Source organism: Oryctolagus cuniculus, chromosome 14 (genome assembly GCF_964237555.1).
Source record: "Oryctolagus cuniculus chromosome 14, mOryCun1.1, whole genome shotgun sequence".
In the NCBI taxonomy this organism is placed as follows: Eukaryota; Metazoa; Chordata; class Mammalia; order Lagomorpha; family Leporidae; genus Oryctolagus; species Oryctolagus cuniculus.
Genome location: NC_091445.1, coordinates 78,224,880 through 78,230,879, shown reverse-complemented (window position 1 = coordinate 78,230,879; position 6,000 = coordinate 78,224,880). Strand labels below are relative to the sequence as shown.

The 6,000-nt window shown below is 40.3% G+C and overlaps 1 long non-coding RNA gene across 1 annotated transcript in view; it reads right to left on the bottom strand.

Annotated features, from left to right (window-relative positions):
- Positions 1-690: 690 nt before the first annotated feature.
- LOC138845201 (uncharacterized) overlaps positions 691-6,000 on the bottom strand; it is a 167,940-nt gene continuing 162,630 nt past the window's right edge. Inside the window, exon 2 of the long non-coding RNA XR_011382053.1 lies at positions 691-1,369. This is a non-coding gene — a long non-coding RNA (uncharacterized lncRNA). The remainder of the gene's footprint in view (positions 1,370-6,000) is intronic.

The window sequence follows — 6,000 nt, the reverse complement described above, 5'->3', positions numbered from 1 at the left end:
TTCATCTACTTATAAAGTAAACAGACTTCATGCATTTCATAGTCTTAAACATAACAATTTCCACCCTCCCTCCTTCACCCTACCTTCCAATTTGCTTCCTTAAGTTTTAATGTTTTACAGTAATGAGCTTTCAATTTACTTTGCTTAGTGGAAGATTAAGCTTGTGACTACAAACAATTCAAATAGAAAGTAGATTTTTTTTTCAGGCGTACAGACAAGGGCTATAAACAATCTCAAGATGTGCATTTCATTCAAATACATTCTTTTGTACTCCATATAATAGCTACCACATATCAGAAAACATTTGTCTCTGGAGGACTGGCATATTTTACTAATGGTCTCCAATTGCATCTAGTTTGTTACAAAAGACAGGATTTCATTCTTTTTACCACTGAGTACTATACCAGTCTAGCAGCTCCACTGGGATTCCTCAGAATCCCATGGTCAATGAAATATACCGGAATATAGCTTGACAATCATTGACTTTAAGTCATGCTCACATGTTAGTTTTTTAAAACATCTACAATGGCATTGGTATGTGACTTTCTTTTGAGTTGCTGGAGTATATGTCCTGACATATGCTGTGTAGTGATCTGAGAATTAGTATAAGAGCAGAAGACAACAGAACCTAAGATAAATAAGTCCCGTGTTTCAACCATAACTCAATTGTAGTGCATAATAGAAATGAAATCATAGCTATTTATCCATTTTATTTGACATTTATACGCATTCAGGAAAATAAGAGGAACAGACTTAGGTCAGTACTTTCCATGCAGACAAGTCGGGGAAAGAAATGAGCTGGTTAGTGGTACTTTATGAATCAATTCTTCAACCAAATGCAAACAGTCACTCCATGCATTTACCCAATTAGACTTAGGGATAATAACTGAGAAGCCACACACCTCCTCAGAAACTTTGGTTGCGAAACTGAGGGAAGTATCTCACAACCTCCATAACCCTCCCCTCTCCCACAGAAAACTGGGCTGACTTCTTTCACCAGCAATACTCAGGCCCAGAAACAAAGACCCACAAGCCAGAATTCTGTGAATTTTTAAGGAACTGGAAACTGAGCAGGGTAGGGGATGGAAGAACTGTTCTTTCTTTGTCTCAAGAAATCCCTCTGAGGGAATTTCCCCTTTCTGTTCAAAGTAAAACCAGAAATGGCAGGGATTACAATTTAAAAATTGAAAGCATTGTCTTCAGTTGCTGTAAAATGGAAGATTATTTTCAAATGTTCCAGCAATAAGCCTGACCAGCTGGTGAAGTCCTTTGTAGCTCAGAAGATTTTCAGGCAATCACTGGCTCATGTCCAAGTACAGAAATGATGTCAAAAAACCATTCTTAATGTAGGCTTCCATGATGTGATCTCCTGCCAAACAAAAGGAAGAGTGAAAAGGTGTCTGCAGGATTCCCCTGAGAAGAGGTTTGGCCACAGCACCACATTTCAAAGAGTTATGATTTCCGTTTCAAAGAGCTGTATTGTGAGGAGGGGCAGTCCAGGTTCTGAACGAGCACTAAGGATGCGCCTGGCTGTGGGTTCAGGGCCAGGATCCCTCTGCAGCTGAGTGTGGAGATAACAAAATGGAACTACCCAAGGAGCTAGGCAAATTATTGCTGGGCTTGTTATATTCAGCTTCTCATGGGACCCTGGAATGAATCTCGGGAAGAAATAAAATACCACATCTTTATTTTTCCCAAAGAAAGAAGTATCTGATTTCTTCCTTTAAAGTCTCCAAGCAGAAATTTAAAAAAAATATATTAATAGTCTCAGTTTTTCTACTTTGGTGCCTTGAATCTTTGTTTTGACTTCATAGTCTCAAAAGAAACACTTGGAAAACTAGCTTTTGTTCAAAGCAATAGCACGAAGTCATCCAGGGAGAAACACGTGGGAGAAAAGGTCCAAGGGAAAAAATCCTATCTCATTACACGAATACCACATCAAACATCTTCCTGGCCAGTTTACCTCCCTGGTCAGACGCCACAGCCCTATATCAAAGGTAATTAAAGGGAGTGGGAAAAGGAAAATTCATTCAATTCCATTGAGAGACACAAGGGTGTTCTAGAGCTTGCTAAACTGCTTTCTATCCAGCTTTGTCGGGCTCCTTTGAGCTGCATTTCTTCAACTTGGCCCTGTCCTTGAGCATGTCCTCAAGAGCCCAGATTTAGCAAAAATGTGAAGTCAACTTAGAGAATCTCTACTCTCCATGTGTGATAGCTGTCAATAGCTGACTGAATTCCTCATCCTCCACCCTTGACATCTAACCCACCTTGGACAACCTGTAGAAAGAATCCTACTTAGTGCATTTAGCCAGAATCGCCTTTAACCTTAACATCCTCTTAATCATTTTCCAACCTTGGATTCCCATCCTACTCCTAACTATAAATTGCCACTTGCCAGGCTATGTTCAAAATCAAGTCAGACCTACACTGAGGTCTCTTTCCCCTATTGCAGCAGTCCCTAACAAAGTGTTCTTACTGCTTGCACTACTGTCCAACTCTGGTATTTCTTTGACAGGCATATTCCATCCATAAAGCCTGTTCACTGGAACCTTGACTGATTCATTTGTTTATTTGCAGAATAGAAGGAATCTTGGCTAGAATGGACTGGTGGTGGAGATCTGACATAGAAATGGTTTTATTTCATGAAAATGTTTCACTAAATCAGCTCTTCCAATGAGTTTCAAGATGCAGTCACAAGATTTCTGACATTGTACTTAACATAGATGTTATGAGGCGAGATAAGTGAAAACCTCCCGTCTTACAAGGAATCTCCCAGACTCTGCCTGACAGATCTTCCTGCTTCTCAGGCCTTGATATGATTCCCCCTGAGAAACACAGGATCAGCGTCTTTTTGGCAAACCCTTAGAATGGGAGGTCAGCCAATCTTAGGGTCACTGCACACTACAGTGTCCCTACTGGAAGGGACATTGGAGATCACCCTCCTGGATCCCCATTCTATGGATGTGGGAACCAAAACTCCCAAGTCTTCACTCTCTGACCCCCAGTACTGTCTCCCAGAGGAGCAATGTATTACACCTGCAAACAAGGAAAGGGCAGAACAGACAAAAATTCCCCAGCCCTGGTTGTGTTAACGGCATTTGGAGAGTAAACTAGCAGGTGGTCTCTTTCCCTGTCCCTCTCCTCCTGCCTCTGCCTTTCAAATAAGATGAATAAACTTTGAAAACAAACAACAAATGGGAACATTAAGAATTTAATTCCAAAATCCATTCAAGTAACAGCTTGCTCTTGTGAAATAAATATTAAGTTATTTTGCATTCTAGATGCCAAAAGAAGATGAGGGTATTCAATGAACATTTACCCACCTTGAATTGGTTAAGATCCACCATTAAAACACCATCTTTTCTGTCAAAATACTCTTCAAGCTCAGAATAATCAATGTTAATAAAGAGTGGAGAGAACAGGTTGAGGAAATAGTTAAGAAAACACGACATCTGGTCCACCCAAGTGACCTCTAAGAGGAATGATATAGCTAAATTCACTGAGTTCCCACCACATGGCAGACACTACTCTAAGTCTTTTTATATGAATTAACACATAAAACATGTTAACAATGACTTACTTGATAGGGATTATGAATATCTGTATTACACAGCTAAGGAATTGGAGTTTATAGGGGTAGATATAAAGTTTCACATCCAGGATTACTATACAGGCAGGTTAACTCTTCTCCACTATTGAGTTTGAAATGTACATGCAGATATGACAGCTAAGACACTGGCACTATCTCTGAAGGGAAAAGTGCTTAAGTCTGAGGTAAGAGTCAAGACTTGAAGAGCGGATCTGGCTGAAGAGCCCATGAGAGTATTTTAGGCATGGCAAGCCAAGACGCTCTGGGGGGTGGGGGGACCTAAATGAAAGATCTCTGCGAGTGAGATCCCAGTGGAAAGAACGGGGCCATCAAAGAAGGAGGTACCTTTCTCTGAAGGGAGGAGAGAACTTCCACTTTGGCTATGACCCTGTCTGAATAACATCGAAGTCAGCGAACTCAAAAGGCTTCCATAGCCTTGGCAACTCATGACTAGAGCCTAGGGAGATCTCTGACGCCATAAACAAGAGTGTCAACTTGTTAAGTCAACAACAGGAGTCACTGTGCACTTACTCCTCATGTGGACTCTGTCCTTAATGTGTTGTCCAACGTGAAGTAATGCTATAACTAGTACTCAAACAGTATTTTTCACTTTGTGTTTCTATGTGGGTGCAAACTGATGCAATCTTTACTTAATATATACTAAATCTATCTTCTGAATATAAAGATAATTGAAAATGAATCTTGATGTGAATGGAATGGGAGAGGGAGCAGGAGATGGGAGGGGTGCAAGTGGGAGGGAAGTTATGTGGGGGGGAAGCCATTGTAATTCATAAACTCTACTTTTAACTTTTATTTAGTAAATATAAATTTCCAAAGACTTTAAGAGGTTAAAAGTTGTTACTTCCATAAAACAGATTATGAAAATGATAATCTCATGAGTCTAAAATCAAACTCCTGGAAGTACATATCTAAGCAGAGCTTATAAGCTTAGGAAAGGAAAGGCTAAATACTGAGTATCACCCTAAGCTCCTGAAAGACCAGCAGTGCCATCTGAGAGAGTTATGAAAACAGTGACTGGGAAAATTCTGGAGACACAAGATATGAGTAGAAAAATATATTAGCAATGTTCATCTCAATTATGAAAATCCTGGTGGAGAAATGTAGGAAGCTGGGGCCAGTGCCGTGGCTCACTTGGTTAATCCTCTGCCTGTGGCACCACCTTCTCATATGGGTGCCGGATTCTAGTCCCGATTACTCCTCTTCCAGTCCAGCTCTCTGCTGTGGCCCAGGAAGGCAGTGGAGGATGGCCCAAGTGCTTGGGCCCTGCACCCACATGGGAGACCAGGAGGAAGCTCCTGGCTTCGGATCGGCGTAGCTTCGGCCGTAGCGGCCATTTAGGGGGTGAACCAATGGAAGGAAGACCTTTATCTCTGGCTCTCTAACTCTGTCATAAATTTTAAAAAAATGTAGGAAGCTGAAAAGTGTTCCATTTTGAAAAAACAAAAGACTACTAGGTGTCAATTAGAAGGAGGTTTTAAGGGGGCACAAAGCTCTCATTTAGTCCCATTCTACTTACACTGGATACTAGAATGAAAATTACTTTCCAAAGTCAAAGCTATCCCAAAGTTTGGAAGTATCACTGATAGAAAGGCTAAAAGAATTAACATTTTAGAACAATTTTTGATAAGCTAGAATAATGTATCCAAGCTCACAAGATAAAATATAATGGACAATTGAAAAATATTGCATTGAAGTTTTCAAAATCAACTCAATGTACAGAATAAAGAATTGCTTTTAAAAATAGTTCATGTGAAAAAAGTATAAATGAATGGCAAATTCAAAATAAGCGCACAGCGTGAGACTGCTGCCCAAAGAGCTAATGTAGCCTTAACCTCATTGAAAGGGATGCAGCTGTCATCCTGCTGAGCTCTGATCCCTTCTAGGACTGGATTGACCGTGATCCACAGCACATGTGAGATGTGTGTTGGAGTGTGCCCAGAGATGACTACTACCACTAAGGGTCCAGAAACCACCTCAGGAGGCATTGGTGATAAGACCTATAACTCAACAGGTCTAAAACTTGACTGAATATGTCTCTCCTACCCCATCTGATTTTCTAGAACATACTACACTGGTTAATGACACAATCAATCCATCCTTCATCTAGGCTAGAATCCTTGATAGAATCCCCTTCTACCTATTGATAAAGACATCCACAGGACTGAGGGATCATTTAACAATCAATTTCTCCAATCACCTTGACTTACTGAATCTTCAACATCCAATGCTTGGATTGTCTTGTATTTCAATTCACTTTCCTCACTTTAAGCAAACTAATTTTATAAAGTCATATATAAACTTGTTCCTCTGACTTAAACCCTATTGTCTAAGAAAATTCAAACTCCCTAGAAGCACTTCCCTGCCTTCACCATCATCTGAACCTTTTTTTC